Source organism: Manacus candei, unplaced genomic scaffold (assembly GCF_025592945.1).
Source record: "Manacus candei isolate 608988 ecotype Guabito, Panama unplaced genomic scaffold, ASM2559294v1 h1tg000011l, whole genome shotgun sequence".
In the NCBI taxonomy this organism is placed as follows: domain Eukaryota; kingdom Metazoa; phylum Chordata; class Aves; order Passeriformes; family Pipridae; genus Manacus; species Manacus candei.
The window spans coordinates 16,987,263-17,009,118 of record NW_026138059.1 but is presented as its reverse complement, the minus strand read 5'-3'; the positions used below and the strand labels follow the sequence as shown (position 1 = coordinate 17,009,118).

The 21,856-nt window shown below is 37.4% G+C and overlaps 1 protein-coding gene across 1 annotated transcript in view; it reads left to right on the top strand.

Annotated features, from left to right (window-relative positions):
- Positions 1-21,856, top strand: part of EYS (eyes shut homolog) — a 671,723-nt gene that overhangs the window by 177,875 nt on the left and 471,992 nt on the right. The window lies entirely within an intron of this gene.

Here is a 21,856-nt window from a genome sequence, read left to right as displayed (position 1 = left end):
ATGGACACCAACCTTAAAAACAAGTGTATAAATTTACTATAATGCAGTGGCTTATGAAAGGATACACTTAACGATGCAGCTAATAATTACTACAAAGAAAGTCTTATAGTGATTAAGAGAGCTACATCATCAGTTGCCCTAAGTAATTATCATCATCCAGACCGCACTTCAGCTGAGAAGGCCCTGATCACAGCGGAGGTCTGGAGAACCTCTTCCCAGCAACTGGGAAATCCTATGCAGTGTGTCCACCCATAGGGGAAGCCTCATCTTTGCTTTGAGAGGGTCCAGCTTATATAGTGTAAAACAAATTAGCTTACATCACTCGATTGTTGCGGAAAAACAATCTGGCTTTATTCTCCTCCTGGTTTTCCCCTTAGGCCTGGCCAGGGCCCAAGGTAAAATGACGAGTCAGTTTGGACTATTATCAAATGCCCCATGACCTTGCTTAGTCTCTAAATACAGAATTATGACTGTTTTGATATCTCAAATATGAACCAGCTGCCTACTGTTCCCATGACCGTGGCTGAAAAGAAAGGAGTATTTATAACACATACAAACCTTACTAATTATTGATAATATGCTGTGCTAACAAGTATAAATGTGTATTCTTAAAGCATTACTAAGGATTATATAGATTCTTCATTAATAAGCAGATATATGGCTAAATGCAATACTAGGCTAAATATAATATTAGGTTGGAGAGTTCATCTTATAGGTCAGCTTTGGCTCAGGGCTGGTCCTTCAGGCCCCAGCATTATAGCTGTCCTAATTTATAGTCACAGATGCTAAAAGATATTCTGGTTTTTTTATAATTACTCTTAATTTAAAAAATGTGTTAGTTTCTATTACCTTTGGTAACACTTTTCTGTTGAAACATACATCAACAAGACAAAGTGTTTGTCTAATGGTAGCTAAGCAGTGGCAGTAACTACAACCTGATCCTGACGACATTCAGCTATATCTTTAAAATTAAACATAGTTTTTAAAATAGGATAACTGTATTCTAGCTACCTAATATGAAAGATCATTGGCATTCTTGAGCTGTGCCTAGGCATTTTTTTGGACAAGCACTGGTTGGTCTGGACCAAACTCAGGCCAGCAACTGCTCTGAGAATGCAACAGTGATAGACAATGCAATTTCTTTGCCTGTGGTCGTATTCTGGCACTGTTTATTTGTCTGCTGTAAGTTTAGCTGCTGGCAGCAATGCTCAGAATTTTTTGAATTTCTTTGAAGTTGGCCACACCACTACCTGTACTTGATATCCCTTCCAGCTTAATGTAAAGGATAGATAACAGAGATTTCTTTTATGCTTTGATAATCCTCATTAGTTTACTTTCTCTTAAGTATTTGCAAATCCAGTTGAAAACATCATATCTTTAAAAACTAGGTAATTTATTATGCAACAAATATATTTTTGTATAAGAAAAAGTGTGAATATAATACAAAATGAAACATGTCCCTACCAAATTCAAATCTGTAATCAAAAAATAATAATACAAACCATAATTACTAATTAAAAAATTCACTTTAAGTTCAATTTTTTAGCTGGGGCTATTTTTTGCTGAATCTTGATATGAAAACTAGCTGCCAAAACTGAAGAATCAACAATTATGGCAGAAAAGAGTGCTTTTCTTTAAGGATTCCATCATAGGAAAATAAATCACATTCTAACAGGAAAAAAAATTAAGCCTTCTCAAGTGCATATTTTTAAAAAAAAACAGGTAAGAAAGATACTGAATCAATAGTCAAGATTGAATAGTTTGTTACATATTTTCCATTTCATTTGAGTTAAATTATGTTCAGCTGATAAAATAAAAAATACCTTTTTCTTCCTTCTCAATTTTCAGTTTGGCACACGGCACAGCAAATATATTAATTTAGAATAGTTTCATGCATGTATTTCCAGTACCCTATGAACCTCACTTTGATTCTCACAATAACATGATCTCTCAAATTATGTCTCTGAACATTTATTGAGAGATGCATCTACTTCCAGTTGAATTCCCTATTTCTTCTCTATTGTATCAGCTCTCCTGATACTTCTGAGGTTTAGCCCTAAAAACATCAAACCCTAATTAAAGCCCCTGTGACTCCTCTGCTGTTACCAACTTACAAGGAAACTTTAGCTGAAAATCTCTTCAGCTCTTCTTGCAAAATAATAGGCAAAAACTTTACGGATGAACCAGAGTTTCTAATGATGTAGAATAGTTTGGAACTCGGCTGTAATCATTATGACATTAGAACTTGGAGAATTAAATGTCTTCCCAAAGTACTCCATACTTTCTCTATATTCACATTGAATCCCACAGAATCATACTATTTACCATTTTATCGGTATCTTTTGTTGAGGGGTTTATAAAGAACAAAACTGGTAAGTGTCTTATTGCTGTTTTTCTTGTTATAACATACCAATGGACTTGTCTGTACTAAACAGGACATTAGACCTACCTAACTATATTTTCTGATGCCATCTATGCATCTTATATTTTTTATAACAGTTTTAATTTTTTTTCACTTGAGTACAGGAAAGGTTATCCTTTGTCAGCAGTTGAATCAATCCACTAAGACACCACTTTATAATCCCTGAGTAAACTGAAGTCCAGTTCTTCAGTGAGAGAAACAGGAATCACAGTGGCCTGTCCTCATTTTTCTCCTGTCTTTCCTCTCTTCATTTATCACCAATGTTTTATGCTTTCTGCTCCCCTTCTTCAAAAGAAAAATGCTATCTTATCTGGCCTTGACATCTTACTTTTGCAATCAAGACCCCTTCCTGCTTGGGTTGTTTTTTCATTTATTTTTCTTTGGAGACCAACATTTTTCCTGCCTGCTCATTCTTATCCTTTAGATTTTAGATCTGGCACATGTTTTCTACACCCTATTTGTGCATCTATATCAATGTGTCCATTGCCCCTTCAGAGTATGGATGTTATAAACCTAATTGTGTTACAAAATGCTGTGAGTGGTGGTATGGTGTTACAAAATATTTACTCATATTCTCCAGCCATGCTATTTTAGGGTGCATATGTCTGGAAAAAATATTGAGTAGAGTTCCTTTAGCCTACTTCTAGGTTCCCTTTTTTGAGTACCATAGTCCTCTTCTTTTGGCTAAATGTGATACAGATCTGGGTCTTGTTTCAAGTTATGACTGGATCACACATAGGTAGTGAAAAAATTATAGATAGTTTTGTAATGTCATTTGTATACCTCTAATTCTAGGAGCTAGTTTTTTCTTTTCAGAGGTGGCCCTGCTGTTGAAATATCTTCCCACTAAGTTCTGCGAGGATGAAAGTTGGTAAATGCCAATGTCACCTTGAAGTTTGAGTCTCAAGTTCCTTAAGCACTTCTGAGAAATTACTGATAATATGCAAATATGTTTTCTGTATTTAAATGCTCTTCATTTAAACTCTTTTGTTCTTTATCCTGTCCTGTAAGGGGCCATGGTTTTCCTACCTCCCTTTTGACTCCATCTGAAATAATGAATTGTGTTCATAGAGGTGAGTATTTTGAGTAATTTCAGAACTCATCTCACTCTGCAGTAGTCTTCCTTAGCAATGCTTCTTCAATTAGTAACCATGCCATGATCACCTTTCTTTGTCTTTATTTAGATAATAGTTTATGTCAGCTGACAATTTGAATAACTGTGTTGTCAGCCAGAGTTAGACTTATCCTGACTCCCTCTTGTTACTTTCTCGGTGCATTCCCAAATACAACATCTTGTCCTGTTGCTTCATAGCATTTGAAGCCATACCTTCTTTTCAGAACAAAAAAATAATTTTTCATTAGTTTAACTGTCATCTAAGTTCTTAAAAAAAGACTAGTCTTACGTCATCAGGATGTATTCAGTGTCATGCACACCATGAACTTTAATTAGAGTAGTGTTACAGAAAACCACTTTTTTTACCCCCTTCCAGAGAGGATTTATTCAGAAAAGGGAAGTCAAAATCAGCCTCTGCGTTTCCTCAGAACTATGCAAGAATTTTTCTGTGCCAAGTTTTAGAAGCAGGTGATTCCTAAGTTAAGGATGTGTGAGCATGTGAAAGACCTATAAGTAAAAGCATGCTTATTTACACAGTGTATTTTAAAGATGTGCTTATTTCTGAATGAATGAGTTTTAAACTGTCATGGAATTCAAAGGTAAATCGTGATATGATTGTAATTTGAATGCTGTGTTCAGTTTGCCTTCTGTTTTTACTGCATTCCTTTTAACTACTGTTATACTCTTCCTTACTTTTTTTCCCCCGGAAGCAATAAACAGCTTTTCCCACAGATGGGGATCACCTTGGTATTTAACGGTCCCAGATGCCAAATGCTGAAACATTTTCTTGCAAGCAACAACTGGTTTCTTATCTGGCATTTCTTCAGGGTTCTTTGGCCAACTCTTCCTTTCTTGCTGTGGAGACTTTTCTCAAAACATTTGTCTGTTGCACTTCTAACTTATCTTTCTCTTGGAATTGTAGGGTTTTTCCTCATCCTAGTGCCAAGTTAGGTACACACCTCTTACTCAAAACCATCTTTAAAAGAGATTTACTAATTAATCACCTAAATTCAGGAGATTTACTAATTAATTACCTAAAGAAATTTGTGAAAGTAAGAACAAGTGCTTCCTCCAAAGATAGCAGGTGTTTTATAGTTCATCTCTGGTAATACTGCTAACAGCTGGAAATGTGTAGTATGCTGCTTGTTATACTACAGTGTGTGAAATGAGCTTTAGGGTTTCCATCGCCTTAAGCAAACAAGAAAATATTGCTATGCCATCTCAGCAGCATCTACTAAAAAGTCACTGACATTTTGCACCCCTTGGGGTATCTTTTGGCCATAATTCAGTAGTCTTCTCAAAGGGCAAGGTCATTTTTATTCAAAATCCTAATGAAACATTAAAATTTAAAAAAACACGCCGTAAGTGCCTGAAAAATACCTCCCCGCCTCCCAAAATCAGTTCATCAACTTTTTGCTCCCAAACAGAAGGATTGTTCCCCATGGTATATTTTATCATTAGATGATGTATTTTAAATAAATTTTTTGTAATGTATTTTGTTTACGAACACCTAAAGAGACATGAAATGAACTCATAGGTTACATAGGAGTGCAAATCAGTTTCTAAAATAATAAGGTACCTGATGTATAGATTTGTGCACATATGAAATGTAATATAAGTTCATCATGGCTGTAGTGCAGTTAAACACTTTCAGTGCAAATAATGTACAAATATGTGAGCACAGCTAACAGATGAAGCAACTTGCACGGCATTTTCTGGGCTCTTTCTTGAGATATGCTTACTTTTCTGGGAACTCCTTCTGGAGTTATCAGAGGATTGCTGGGAACTCTTTGGGGAGCTTCAGGGTGCCTGGTGCTCTCAGGAAGGGGTAGCTACAGAAGGCTGTGACTGCTAACCAGTTGTAGTAGTTCCACACAAGCTTTGTTGCGAACTTTTCTTAATTGATGGAGATTTAGACTTTTTCTTTCCAGCTGACCCCTCATTAAGGACAGTCAAGCATCCTTTCAGCAAATCCTAGGAAGAGTGTGTGTAACTTTCAAGCCCAGAGCACAGCCAACAGAGTAGAAGAGGCGCAGAAATTCCACTGAGAACACTGCTTACTTACATAGTGAGGTGCTACAGGCGCTATCCCTGACCATCCACAGCATGTTAGAGACCTCAAACCAGACTGAGCTCCTCAGGGAGAATGCAGTTCTGCAGGCCTGGGGCTGCAGAGATGTTTGGGACCTCTTTCTGAGGCTGGGACCAGAGGACACAGTGTCCTTTCTTGGAGGAAGTACTTGTATGCTGGAGGAGGATCTGTGCTGCCAAGTAAACTAGCTACAGGAGGCAGTCAGCAGACTGTGCAGATGAGATAAGAACACCATGTTCTCCAAGGCCCTACAGATACAAGAACCTGAACTCCCAGTCATAGTAAAGGCAAATCAGGTAGAGTCTGTGCATAGGAGGTTTGGAAATGGACACTCCAGTTGTGATAAAGGCTAGAAACCTGTAACATTCACAACTGGATGAGGGCTCCTGACCCATTTGCAGCTCTGCCACTAAAAAGTAAGTTCAGTGACCCAGTAGCAGAGAAGGAACTAGAAGGTCTGTCCAGTGAAGCATCTGAATCAAATAAACCTGAGTCATGAGGCAACACCAGAAGGAAGGATGAGTGATGGCAAACACTGGGAGACTCTCTGCTGCAGGATCCTGATGGGAGGTATCATGAATCCTGAGAGATCTGGCTCATGTCATTGTGTAGTCTCTAAAAGGTCTTGGTGGCGAGGAAAGGTTCCTAAGGATTGGAGAAAGACAGAAAACACAAATATACCAGAGGATGGAATGGGAAAAGGCAGAAAAAAAGAAGGCTGGAAATGGAAAATGTCACTGCTACTTTCAAGAAAGGCCAGAAGGGGGATATGTGAGACTGTGGACTGATCAGCCTCACCTGGCCCCTGGGAAGGTGATGATGCAAATAACCCTTGAAACTGTTTCCACACACATGATGGAAAAGAAGGTGACTGGGAGCATGGTTTCACAAAGGGGAAAGCATTCCTAATGATAGCATTCAATGAGATGACTGGCTTGACAAATAATGGGAAAACGATAGATGCTGCTTCACTTAACCTTAGCAAGATTTTGCTCCTCATAGACAAAACTCGCTAAATTACTGGACACAATTCATCTTTGACATAATTCCTCCCCTCATCATGTTATGTAGTAATGATATTAAAACTGAAATTCAATGGCTTGTCTTTTGAACCATGGAGAATCAGTAATAAACAGTTCCACATAGAAGGGCAGGACGTAGATCCCATTCTAATTATTATAAAAGCTGTATTTTTTCCTCTATTTTGAAAGGTCATTAGTAAAACTTCTTGGAAGTTAGTTTCACTTCTTGGAAGAGGTTTCATCGGTTTCAGAGGCATTGTTCCTTAACCTATGTTCTTATAGTAATTCTAAAATGGTCAAGAGTCAAAATTTTCGTAAATTTATTCCGTCGGTTTTAATGTCAAAGTTACCTGTTATCTGTGTTTATCTTGTCTTGAAAAAGTTTCACAGTAAAAACAAAAGCAAGGTTTCATCTTCAATTATGAGGTTGTTTGTTTTTTTTTTTGAAGTAGAAAAAGATTTTCGGAGCATAACAGTCACAATTTCCTTTTAAAACTCAGAACGGGCTAGCAAGTACAAAATTGGTTTTGGAGAAAAACATTATTGTATATTTAGAAAATATGTTTGGAAAAGTATGAGTTATTCAGCTAAAACAGTTGCATTTTTGAAATAATTGATTTTATATGACATTACATTAAGAAATATATACGTATGCATGTACAAACTACGTTAAATGGTTCTGGTATAAGTAAACTATACACAACACAATTAGAAAATCAGCATTGGCTTCCCCACCACTAGTTTCTCTGAGTAACTCAGTTTTAGTTAATAGTCTTTTGGGGTTTGTTTGGGATTTAAACTATTGTGCTCTTTTAGATCAATAGAAGTATTAAAGGAAAGTTTATTTAGACTGCAATTACAGATAGTACACTATTAGAGGTCCCTCTATAAAACAGTGCTCACTCGTCAGCAATAGCAAGCAGACAAATGCAGGATCATCATATTTTCTTCCACAAAATGCCAGTTTGGATGTATGAAAAAAATCTATCAGAGTTATAAAAGAGAGTCTTTATCTTTGAAGGTCACAAGTAGAGAAAAGGGGCCACAAATACAAAAGTCACACATCTCTATGAGCATCCATAAGTATTGTTATGTATGTCTCTTGGGCTTGTTCATTCCCTGTCTGGAAAGGACAGTCATAAAATTTTCATAGGTTTGCCTTATTGAAATAACTCAGTCAGACACCCATAGAAGAAAGTTGGATTGCTTATATTACAGTAAATATCAAAGGTAGATAAAGACATAACTGACTCTTGAAGACCAACTGAAAATAAGTTTTGTTCCTTATTTTTATAGCTTATATCAGAACAATAATCTTTATAAGGACAAAGCTATTTTTTGAAATGCTGGTTGCCAGGACATGACAAGACAGATTTTGTTTTGTAACAGAATCTCTAGTAGGGAAATAGCTACCTCTGTGTGACTGCAGTATTTGAGCAGTACAGATATTTTTTTGTTTGTTTTTAATATTGAGAAATACTGTCTGACTTATAAATGCTTATTTTGTCCTTTTCTTATTTATATACTTGGAAGTTGTAGCACTCTTTGATAGAATTTTTCAAGGGTTTACTTAAATAATGCTTTTCAGGCAAACCTCAGCCAGGCCTGTGTTTGGTGGTCTCTGGGTAAATTTAGTCCTGGGGGATGAAATGTTACTGCGTCAGTTGTTTGTTTGAAGTTACAAGCCACTGACATCATTAGGTGAATGGTAGGAGATTATAATTTGGCGTATCGACAAAGGTCAGTTTGTGCAAATTTTTTTCTTTTCTTTCTGTTATTTTAATAACAAATGTAAGAACAGAGACATCCCTGCTTCTTAATCTATTTCTAAAGTATTTTCTAGACTGCCCGTATTAATTATGACACTCTCTATCTTTTCGAATGTTTTATTTCATATAGGCTCCTTTGAAAATCTGAGTTTATAATGTTGAGATTGCCACTGGGAGAGTTGTTCTCATGCTAAGTGATCAACCAGATAAGCTTTGATGTGCAATTGACTGCTTCTGAATGTTGAAAATTCTTCAGCAGAGCTCTTAAAATATATAAACATTGATAGTATATGGTTACCTAATTGGTTCTAGGTAGTAAGTATTCAATGTGTTCTATGTTTGGAATGAAAAAAAAAAAAAAGGATAGTAATTCATTTATTCAAATATCAAATACATGCTTTTTTACACCACTGCTTCCATTCCTGGATCTTATAGTGCTGCTCCTGTGATACACTTGGGGTTTGAGTAGACTCCAGGTAGAGATCAACTGGCAATTCTGAAAGTAACTCAAAAATTAGCCATTGAACATTGGGTGAAAAAAAAAAGCTAATGAAGACATCTTGCTTAAATGACAAAAGTGTTTGTGGAGTTCAGAAACAGCCTGACACATGAGGGAGAGAAATATTTCTTTGTCTCATCCGTTCAAACCATTATGCAGAGGTCATTTGTACAGACTTCTGAATTGGTGTGCATTACATTCAATTCTTTTTCATGTTAAATTTTCTAAATGTCAAGGTAATCTATCTTCAGGGTTAGATTTGTATTGTTCATGCTTCATAAAATTGCAGAGTTGCAGCATGTTATCTACCACTTCATGTTGCTGTGCTAATTATTGTTAATAAAGAGCAGCAATTTTAATTACCTTTACTTGGTCTTTTTTTGTTGCCTGTGGCGGAAGGAACAGACTAGGAAAGATCTCCTTTACTCTCCCAGAGCAAAAGTACCTTCCACTGTTAGCACTCTACCAAAGAGTTCATTTTTTCTCTTCTGTAATCAGTACCATCTCTGTACACAAGGTGAAGGGCTTTGAGGTCAATTGACAGAATTACTGTTGCATTGCTAAACTTTCCAAATTTAACAAATGTCTCTCCTGAAGGGGTTATTGCCTGTACTTGGGTGATAGCTTCTAGTGTTTCAGTGTAGCATTCTTCTTCCTTTCAGATTTCTCAGGTCAAAGAGGACTTGTCTCAAAATCAATGTACTAAAACACTGTAAGAGTTTTAGTAACTGTAACTCTCAGAAAATATCAGAGTAATGCAAACTGAGAAAATGCGTTGAGCTAATTTCCATACAAACTAGGCCCTTTACACTGCAATCTAGCACAGAGGAAGAGATTTCCAAGGGGAAATAGTGTTGAAGACACCAGTTTCTGTAGGTGCAGCAATAAACCCAGTACTACCACAGTTGTCATCAAAGATCAGCATTAAATTAAGAGGGAAGAGCACAAGCAAACAGGCAACCAGGGAAATGGAAGCCTTTTATTCAGAATCCTTGAAAGATGGTGAGTCATCCAGATAGCTGACTTATTTACCATCTGAGACTAACAGATTGACTTTATGTAACTCTTGGAGGCCACATGACAACTGATTCTCTCTGATTCTTGAAAGAATGAAATAACACTTCTTTTTTCTTTACTAAAGTCAATCACTACCACCCAAGATACTGGAGGTAGATAATTTACTTTGTATTCACTGTCAAATTCATTTACTGATGGTCTGCTTTTACAACTTAAGAGTTTTCTCTTTCACGAATCTTGGAGAAATGTTGCCTGTTAGAAAGAATACAAATTGTGTATTTACTGTCAGATTGCTGGGTAAAATCTTCAGTTACCTTGTACTGTTATGCTGATTGTTTTTCCAGTGAGGGACGAAGGACATATAGGCAAGAAATGCAACTATTGATGTTAGGGACAAGAGATGGCAAGATAAAAAGAAATGTGTGTCCTTTTCCCTTTGCATTTTGTCAGGACCTAAAGGAAGTTTAAAGGGGGTTTAGTTAATAGAGGATGCTACTCAAAAAAACAGCTTCACATGCCAAAATTCATAACATTCTATGTGGGGGTCTGCAGTAATTCAAGAAATTAATGGTGCTGCTCAGAAGATTGTTTTACACACTAAACACAACTGCAGACATATCTTTCTTACTCTTGACTCTGTTGTGTGTTAACTTGCTAAGCTGCATTCCAAAATTTTCACATGACTGATAGCCTTTCCATGTAACTTTGGCAGTTTGGGAGACAGTATTTTTAAATATTTTTAAAAATCTTGAACATGGTAAGTAGTTTTTCCTAGTACCCTAGATAATAAGCAAAACAGGAAAGCAAAATTGAAAAAAATACTCCAAAACATGGGAGTAACTTTTTTTGTATTTTTAAATGAATTTCTACTGCATCTAAAATAGGAATTTCAGTACACAAGACTGATGGCAAGAAACTTTAACATTTGTTTTCTATGTGGTCATGGTCTATTAAAAAGACTGTTGATACCAAACCATATTGTATTTTCTGGTTCCAAGTTATATGGCCTGAGTGATCCTGCCATAGGACGGCAATAACATTCAGTTATATTTACTTTGTTGTCTTCCTTAATTAAAAGTATTCCAAATACTCGGTATTTAGGCTTTTAAAGCACAATTTTTTTCTAATAAAGTTTTTTTTCTAATCAGTTTTACTGATGATTTTTAATTATTTGAATGTTTACCAGCTGAAACAGAAAACAGTGTAATTTCATCTGGCTTTGTAGATCAGATAATGTGCTGTGTTATCCTTCTTGAAATAAATAAGAAAATAGCTTGATCTGAAAAGGAACGGAGCGTGTACCTCATCTCTGTGGCTCAGTAGTGTGAAAGTTGCCTGCAGCCTGACATAAGATGTATCTTGTATTCTAATTCAGGAAAATGGATAAAGAAAAACAGCTGCATTAAAAAAATTGGAAGTTGAGAGTTGAAATACCCTTCGTAGGATGTAAAATTCTGTTTCCTAAAACAGAAATGTGTGCATTGCAGCTGAAGTAGAGCTTAAAGTAAAAGCTGAAATACAACTTGTTGTCTCATTGAGCTGAATGTTACCTTGTGATTGTGTGAACTCATTGCTTCAAAGAGAGGATTAAGGAAGAAATATATGGAAAACAAACAAATGTAACTTTCTCTGTCTGATGCTCTAAATTTTTTTTTATTGATGTGTCATGTTCCTGAATACACAGAATATTAGGAATAAATTTTAGCTACTGTTACCAAAAGGAAGAATATGAGCAGAGGATTATGGGAGGAAAGTATACAGAATAAAGAAAATATACCCTAAAAACGAGGAAAAAGAACAATTAATAAAAGACTGAAGCAATTAAACTGGAAGGGAATGAAAACTACAAAAGCCCCCTGAAGTTCTTCTGTTTGCATCACACATGCAACAAGCACACCTAGACACTATTACAGTAGTAGAAACATAATCTTTTTCTCTCTCTTTCCAGCATTATATCTCCCAAATAATTTTTCTCTAGTTTGGGGTCAATATTCACTTACATTTTCAGGTTTAAGAACAAGCTGAGAAGGTTCACCATATTATATTTGCAGATTTTATTTATTTGTATTGTATTTCATGTTTTCTATGTAAAAAGGTTAATCCTTCTGATTTCTCATTCAGAAATACATTATTAATCATCATAATCCTACACGTATTTTGCGTTCCATGATGCAAACTTCTCAGACACTTAAAATTATTAGGCACACAATAAGGAGTTCATCTGTGCATGCCTGTCATTACCTGGTACCATTCCCCAAGTACTTTATGTTTTCTTAGCCACCGTTTTGGATTAACTTGAAGACTGGAAGTGGTGTAGATACTTCCCATAAGCCAGTATCTACATCTCAGTTAAATTAAAAAATGGTAGGTGTATGTATGACAAAGGTAATAATTTTGTTTTTCCTAATTTCAGCTCCCCATCATTATTCTAACAGCCAATAAAAGCAGGTGGACTTTCTTTCATAATTTAATTTATAAATTGATGTTCACCTATTGATTTACTCTATGATGCACAAATTGCTCTTTGTTCACTTACTGATTAATCCTTTGGAAAGAGATGAGAGGGGAAGAAGAGATATTTCTTCCTGTGTGTCCACTTTCTTGCCGTACAGAGTTTGGAAACTTATTTGATCATGGCAGAAATGAGCATATTGAGGAATCAAAACCACTGGATAATGGATCAATTTCTTAGCTATTTCTTCCTTTGTTTAATCTTTTTATGCCCTGAACTTCATAACTGAAATTGTTGCCTAAAATTCGGCTCTTAAAGAAACCTCTAAGACTCAATTTGTGAGTTTATGGAGGCAGACATTCTTTTACTACAGTGTGTTGGATGTGCTGGGAATCAGTTTGCCAAAGTTCATACCAAGGTATCTTACCTAAAGCTTATATGTTCGCATTACGTGATTATTCATTTTTGTTTCTCACAATCCTGTTACATATTCGTGGTATTTCCCAGCACTAATTAGCTTTATCCTTATACATATCCTTATAAGGTCTCTGAGGGGCTTTACCAAGGATCTCTGGTGGTCATTTCTATTCAGGCCCTCAAAGTTCTAAGTGACCACTTTATGAACTCTTCTAGGACAACTGGTTATACAACAACTCCCTGTTGCTTGCTTGGCTCCTTCTGTAAATACAAGTTCCTTTCTTTATTGTTTATTTACTCTGCTTGGCTGGTTTCTTTAAATTGCTTGGTTTGGCTATATGGTAATTTTCTATGGTATATTTTGTTGCAAGCACTACTAGTTCTGTTACATCTCTAAACCCTGCTATCAAAATCAAACCAAGCTGTTATTTATTTCACTGCTAATGAAACTTCCTATTGACAGATCGACAGCCCAAGGAACTGAACTTCCTAGCTGACTAACCAAAACTGCGGCGGTTTAATAGCTCTTTCTTACTCCAAATTGAGCAGATGAGAGGATAGTTCAGTCTGTGTGTTGAGATCGCAACTCAATTTACAAAAAATTGGTGATGACTCTTGTAGTAATTGTAATAATGAAGGATGATATCATAGTCCTAAAATCATTTAGGTTGGAAAGGAACTATAAGTCTGTCAAGCCACAGAATCACAGAATATGCTGAGTTGGAAGGGAGCCACAAGGATCATACAAGTCCAATCGTTAGCCCTGCACAGGACCATCCCCAAGAATCACACTACGAGGAAGAGAGTATTCTCCAAACACTTCTTGAACTCTGTCAGGCTTGGCACTTTGACCACTTCCCAGGGGAGCCTGTTCCAGTGCCCAACCACACTCTGGATGAAGAACTTAAACCTCCATTGACACAACTTCAGACCATTCCCTCAGGTCACTAGAGAGAAGAAATCAGTGCCTGCCCCTCCTCTTCCCCTCACAAGGAAGTTGTAGACTGCAATGAGGTCTCCCCTCAGACTCCTCCAGGCTGAACAGACCAAGTGACCTCAGCTGCTCCTCATAGGGCTTCCCCTCAAGGCCCTTCACTATCTTCGTTGCCCTCTTTTGGACACTCTCTAACAACTGAATATCTTTCCTATATTGTGGTGCCCAAAACTGCACACAATACGCAAGGTGAGGCCACATCACTGCAGAGCAGAGCAGGACAATCCCCTCCCTTGACCGGCTGGCAATGCTTTGCCTGATGCCCCCCAGCACGTGGTTGGCCCTCCTGGCTGCCAGGGCACTGCTGACTCAGATTCAACTTACCATCAACCAGAACCCCCAGGTCCCTTTCTGTGGCACTGCTTTCCAGCATCTCATTCCCCAGACTGTAAAAACATCCAGGGTTGTTCCATCCCAGCTGCAGAATCCACCACTTTTGCTTTAGAACTTCATATGATTGGTGATTGCCCAGTCCTATAATTTGCTGAGATCTCACTGCAGGGCCTCTCTGGTTTCAAGGGAGTCAACAGCTCCTCCCAGTTTAGTATCATCTGCAAACTTGCTTAGTATCCCTTCCAGTCCTGCTTCCAAGTCATTTATGAAGATGTTGAAGAGCACAGGGCCTAAGATGGAGCCCTGTGGAACCCCACTAGTGACAGGTTGCCAGTCTGATGCTACCCCATTTAGTATTACTCTTTGTGCTCGGCCCATGAGTCAATTGTTCACCTACAACATGATGTGTTTATCCACCCTGTGCTGGACATTTTGTCCAGAACGATTCTGTGAGAGACAGTATCGAGAGCTTTACTGAAATCCAAAAAGATTACAACCGGCTTCCCTTGATCAAGTAGACGTTACCTTGTCATCAAAGGAAATCAGGTTTGATAAGCAGGACTTTCCTCTCCTGAAGCTGTGCTGGCTGTGACCAATGACCGCGTTGTCTTTGAGGTGTTTTTCAATACTTCCAGAATAATCTTCTCCATAACTTTACCAGTCAGTGAGACTGACAGGCCTGTAGTTTCTGACATCCTTCATCTTGCCCTTCTTGAAAATCAACAATGTTCACCAGCTTCCAGTCATTTAGAACCTCACCACAATGAACTGTAATAATGAAGCATGTCCTAGCATTCCTCAAAAGCAAAGCTGAAAGGTTTATACCTGCCCTCCTGACATGCCATCATTGATGGACTTTATCTACACTACAGTGAAATATATATATGAGTTAATTAAGATTTTAATTTTAACTTAAGAGTTATAACTTAGTAACTTAGGAGTTTCTCAGGCAACAAGACATGCCATTCTTAAAAAAAAAAACAAACATTATGGTCCCCTTCAATGGGATACTACAGTACTTTCACAGTGCCCAGAACTCCATACTACAGTCAGGCAGACCTTGGGGATTGGTTGTACACCTGCGCTGAACTGTATGATTCATTTCAGGAGCTTGAATTAGAAAGCACTGGTGTGGAAAAGATTTTCCTGTTATTCATGTTAACCAAAAGTTTTCTGGCATACCTAGAAAAGGGCAGTGAGTAAGCAAGTTTATTACACAGCATTTTTATTTCAGGAGTTAATTGTTCCTGCCTTCTTAACTACAGCAATAAAAGAAATAGGAATTTTAGTCTTTGCCATTATCCTTTATGACTTTGCCTCAATCATTTAAAAATTCTACCCCATTTCTATTGTTCATAAAGATTATTATATGTGTGCCAATTAAAGAGCATGAAAAAAGAGCGGAATAAAAACTAACATTACTTTTGTGATGCAGAACAGATTTAGCAACTAGTTTCATCCTCAGTCTTAGGCACTTCCCTATCACTGCCCACTTCTCTTATCCTGTAGCCTGGCTGTAGCCACCAGACCTCCCAACAGAAAGGGCTATTGTTTGACAGCAGGCACGGAACAGAGGTGTCACCCCTTCCAAGAGGGATTGTTCCAAGAGCTGAAGCTGGAGCAGGGGATGCATCTGTCACTGGGCCTCAGCACAGGGGTTAAACCAGTGACACACAGCTCAGGGTGAGCTGTCGGGTCAGGACACAGCTGGGGGCTTTATACAAGCAATGGCAAAAGTCATAGAATCACAGAATCATAAAATGGTTTGCTTTGGAAGGGACCATTAAAAAAATCACCTAATCCAACCCACCTGCCATGGGGCAGGGAGATCTTTCACTTTATCAAGTTGCTCAAAGCCCTGTTCAACCTGACTTTGGAACACTTCCAGGAATGGGGCATCCACAACTTCTCAGGCCAAACTGTTCCAGAGTCTTACCACCCTCATTATAAAAAACGTTTTTCTTATGTCTGAATCTGCACTCTCAGTTTAAAACTGTTCTCTTGTCCTGTCACTACAGACCCTGCTAAAAAGTCTCTCCATCTTTTGTGTAAGCTCCCTTCAATTATTGAAAAGCCCATTTAAGTCTCTTCAGAGCCTTCTCTTCTCTAGGCTGAATGACCCCACTTCTCTTAGCCTACAAGCATTTTTGTGAACATCCTCTGAACTTGCTCTGACAGGTCCATGTCTATCTTGCACCGGGGACCCCAGAGCTGAGTGGAGTACTCTAGGAAGAGTCTCACAAGAGCACTGTAGAGGGGCAGAATCACCTCCCTCGATCTTGCTACTTTTTATGCAGCCCAGGATACAGTTGGCATTCTGGGCTCCAAGCCCACATTTCTGGCTCAATTTTCCATACACCAGTATGTCCAAGTTCTCTTCCATAGGGCTTCCCTCAATCCATTCATCATCCAGTTTATATTGATGCTGGAGATTGTGCTGACCCAGGAGTAAGACCTTGTAGATGACCTTGTTGAATTTCATGAGGTTCTCATGGGCCCACTTCTCTAGCATGTCGAGGTCCCTCTGCATGGCACCCTTTCCCTTCAGTAAATCAATTGAACCACTCAGCTTGGAATCATCTGCACATTTGTTGAGTGCTCACTTGATCCCACTGTCTATGTCACTAAAGAAGATATTGAATAGTATTGGTCTCCATATAGACCCCTGAGGGACACTGCTTGTTACAGATCTGTATTTGGGCATTGAGCCCTTGAAATTAAATCTTTGGACACAGCCATCCAGCCAGTTCCTTATTTATCTAAGAGTCTAGTCATCAAGCCTTTGTCTTTCTAATTTAGAAGCAAGACTATTGTGTGGAACTGTGTCAAAGGCCTTACAGAATTCAAGGCAGATATTTGTAGCTCTTTGCTTGTTCACTGATACAGTCACTCCACTGTAGAGGGCCACTGGGTTAGTCGGGCATGATTTGCCCATGGTAAAGCCATGTTGTCTGTCTCTAATCACCACTCTGTCTTCCATATGTTTTGAAATACCTTGCAAGAGGATCTGTTCTATGGTCTTCCTCGCAGAGAGGTGAGGCTGACTGGTCAGTAGCTCCCGGAGTTCTTCTTTCTACTCTTTTTTAAAATGTGCATGATTCTTTCCTTTTTCCAATCAATGGGGACTTTGCCTGTCTACTATCATGTTTCAGCTGTCATAGAGACTGGCTAAAAAGCTACATTAGCCAATTCCTTCAGGCATCCCACTGAGTCCCATGGGCTTAGGTATGTTTATGTTCCTCAGGTGATTTCAAACCTGACCTTCTCGTAGGATTGGAAGGACTTCATTCCCCCAGACCCTGACATGAGATTCAGAGATGTGTGAAGAGACATAAACATTGAAAATTGAGGCAAAAAAATTGTTGAATACCTCAGTCTTCTCTGCGTAGGTTGTCAGCAGTTCTCCTGTCTTATTTATTTCAGAGGTATATTTTCTTTACTCTTACTTTTTTAGCCAGTATACATGTAAAATCCTTCTTCTTATTATTTCCATCTCTTGCCAAATTCAGCCCCAAATATGCCTTAGCTTTCCTAATCCCTCCCCTACAAATCCAGACAGCATCCTCTATTATTCCCAGGATAAATGTCCCTTGTTCTTTGCCTGTGCATTTGCTTCTTACATTTCGGTTTACCTAGGGGGTACTTACCATGCTGGTCTCCTGCCTTCTTTGCCTGATTTCTTACATGGGGAAATCAAGAGCTCCTGCACTCTAAAACAAATGTCCTTAAAGAGCTGCCAGCTTTGTTTAGATCCCTTATTCCCAAAGGCAGTTTCCTAGAGGATCTCATCTGCTACTGGGTCTAAAGTCTAATCTAATCTGCCAATCAGATGAAAGTTTTCTCTCCTAAAATTCAAGGTCCTGACTACTCATCAGGTGGCCCATATCCCTCAAGATTGTTAATTCCATCAGGGCATAAGCACCTGATTGCATAAGCATGATTGCATAAGCATTGCAGCCCAGGCTGCCACCAAAATTGACCTCTCTAATTAGTTAATCTGTGTCATATTTGGTTGGCTGCAAATGGAGACCTCTAGGAATAAAGTAGGAAAGGAATATTTGAAGTGATAGCAAATGGAGGCTTAGAGAAATTCAGGGGAGAGGAGGAGAGACATAGGTGAAAATATAAGGAGACCATCCAGGAGTGACATATGACATCAGAGATCTAATAGCATCAGATGTAAACTCATAATTGCTTTTGCAGGTAGAGTCTGGTAGAACATGTTTGTGAAACAAAAAACACATTAAGATTTCCAGGTATAAAAGAAAAAAAAATATATTTGTAGGAGGAAAGGAGAGAAAAATGGGTATTTGAAGCCTTTGTGAGAACTGGAAGTGTATGTCCTTGGAGCTTTGTGGTGTGTGTTTGTGCTCTAAATTCCAATCTGTGTATATATTGAAAGCAAGCTCTCATTTCACTACTTCAAATGGTCCAATAGCCTGTAGCTTACAAGGAATAAACTTGTCATTGAGCACTGTGGTTTCTCAGGCTGTTAGTTGATTTGATTGAATGAACAAGACAACATAAATCCTTACTGTAGAATGGACCGTTGTTCCCTGTATTGTATGTCCAACAGGCTGACCTAAACGTCATTGAACGTCTTACTGTTTCTCATCAAGAGCCTGTGAAATAAGGAGGTGGGTGAATGATGTGCATGCTGTACCTGAGAATTCAGTTTAGGATTCCTCTTTCTTTGACTGAACCACTAAGGAAAAAGCAGTTCTACTGCATCTTAAATATTGCAATTTTTTCTGCAAAAACATCTGTATGTTATCCAAAAATTTTTTTATGAAATACAGAGAACTGAAAAGACTGGTTTCTCCTATTTTTCTGGTGTAAGATGTCTGAAAGCAAAAAGAATGCCTCCTTCTAAAATTTATTCTGCTCTGGTGTATTCATCTGCATTGCTGCTTTTGTCAAGCCTTGGCATTTTTCCGGAGCTTCTAGCTAAGCTAGGTTGGAATAAGCCCACCAATATGATTTTCTAATTGATAGACAGCCACTTTAGAACTCTCAAGATTCAAAGTAGACTGCTTTTCTGATTAGCATGTTGAAAAAATGGTTTTGGCTCAGGGAAGCTCTTCCCAATGTGTGTAAATAATTGATAGAAGGGAGTGAAAAAAGGTGGAGGCAGACTCTTCTCAGGGGTATCCAGTGACAGGACAAGATGTAATGGATAAAAGCTAAACTATATGAAATATTTTAAGATAAGATACTGCTCCCTTTTAATGTGAGGGTGGTCAGGTGATAGAACAGGTGTGCCCAGAGTGGTTGTGGAGTCTCCATCTTTGGAGATACTCAGAATGAGACTGGACTGAGACATGAGAAAACTCTAGTTGAACCTTTTTTGAGCAGGGGGGGTCTAGATGAACCTCAGAAACTTTTATCCAAAATCAACCATTCAGGAAATCTTAAGATTCTTTCCTCTTATTTAATTCCTTAAAACTTTTAAGGTCGAATATACAACAACCGATATCTATATATTTCACTGGAATGTGAGAAGTAAAAAGGGAGTTTTAAAGCAGGTAAGAACCAAAGGATTTAATATTTAACGCATCACATAGAAATAGAAGAACTTTAATATTAGTTTTTTGGATGCCGTTCATGATTATAGCTTGCAATTTTCAACTTTGACTCTAATGTTTAAACAAGTAGTAAAATACAAAACCATGAATATAATTTATACTGTCTATTTTCATTACCCTCTCCTTTGGTTTGTAACTGTACAGAAAGCTCTTAAATTTGTGGGGAGCTGTATGGAAAGTCAACAGATAGTTCTTATGGAAGCTGATCTATATGTATTAAAGAAGTTCTATGCATTTCACAGTTAAAGCGCTATATGTGACTTATATTGTTAAAATGAATAGTTTACAGAAAAGAGCCATGCATGATTTGGTTTTGTAATATCAATGGGAATATTTGGATTTGGTTATTGAAAAAAAATGTTTATGTTGGTAAAACAACACAAAGAAGTTCAACATTGACTATCTTATCTTTATATGATTTCTTAAAAGCCTATATTAGCTTTTTTTCTTTTTCCCGTGAGAATCCTAGAAATCATCTTGATTTTTCTAACACAGTGAAAAAGAATAGTCATTTTGAAAAAGACTGTTTGGATTTTTGCCTTTTGATCACATAGGCTCCAAGAATACCAGCTATAGTAGCCTAATTAATAATCTGCCTTTAATAATCATAACACCTCCTTACCTTATTTAAATAGTAGTTCTCATTAAGACAAGATTTTGTCTCTATTCTTAAAACTGGGCCTCAGGATAGACACTGCCATATATTTTTTCATTTTTAATGATGTCACCAGCAACTTTTTTGATAGTACAGAAACAAGTACAAAAGCTCTGTGATTGTCTTCTTTGCATCTCAGTTGGCAGGTGGCATGAAGCCAGGGTAGGACTGGCTAGTTGTTTAGTGTAAATAACTGCTGTGTTTCAGTGACCTAATGTTCCCTGTGGCCATACAGAATAGTTTTGATAACTCAAAGGCAGTTATGAAACTCATTAGGAAGAAGGGAATGAAACATGTTTAATGCGCTCTCCTCTGTACCTCAGTTGTATCCCTGAAGTCGGACCATGAAGAATTGAACCATGTTCTCCTAATATGAAGTGAAAGGCTCTCCACGTTAAAAATGGAGCATAGACACTTTGTAGTAGTTCATTGATAGTAATTTATTCAGAACTTTCTAAATGAAGTCAAGAAAAAAATGAGCTTCCATAAAACAAACATCTGTGTTCTGATCTGTTGGGACAGAGTGTTCTACTATGTCCAGTTTCAGACATTTGGAGATACTTAATTTGTAAGAGGATTATACTTTTATGTGTTGACTAATCAGGAGAAAATTAAACAAAGTGTTGAGTTGTGGGTGCAGTATTAGTGGGCGTTGCCTCTAGATACTAGATTGATTCTGTCATGTATAACAAAAGCAGGTATGATTTTTGTGTACAAGCATAGAGTAACAAAGCATATTTACTTGTAACCATATTTCCAAAAATATGTTTTGGACATTATAACTGATAAATGAGTCCTAAAATGTGATTTTTGTCAGAGTTATTTTAAGATTGCCTGAATGCCTTTTGATAGCTCTCTTCCCATGAGAAACGTACAGTAACCTGATTTTTGAATCCTTATTGATAAAATACTCAGGCCTTTCAAATGATAAAGTTGCTTCATTATATCCTTTTCATTTCATGAGACATGGAAATTATACCCCAAAAATCAATAACATAGAACACTAAAAATTCCAAAGAAAACACTGTAAATACAGTGTTTTAAAGGGTGAATTTGCCTTTTGTTTGGCAAGCAATACCTGTGCCTTACAGAACAGAATTGCATTACTGATTCTCCATTAAATGACCTGTTTATAATTTAAGAACAATTCCTTTTATGAAATTAGAACTGTGAAGATATATTTGAATGTTTTAATGCCTGAAATCAATATTGATTAAAGTAGATAAAAGCTGGTATAGTTCATCTTTCATATTGTCTCTTGTCCTGAAAATGAGTTGCAAATATATGTTGATTTCCTTTTTATCTTCAGTGAAAGTAACAGGAATACATGACTTTTGAAGTATAACGAACCTTCTTCTATTGCAGCAAATTAAAAAATTTTGCTCTGCAAACTTTGAAATTATTAGCAAATTATTATATTTGAATTTATAGAACATTATCATATTCATGTTGTGAATAAAAATAGATATCTAAGTCATGAAGATA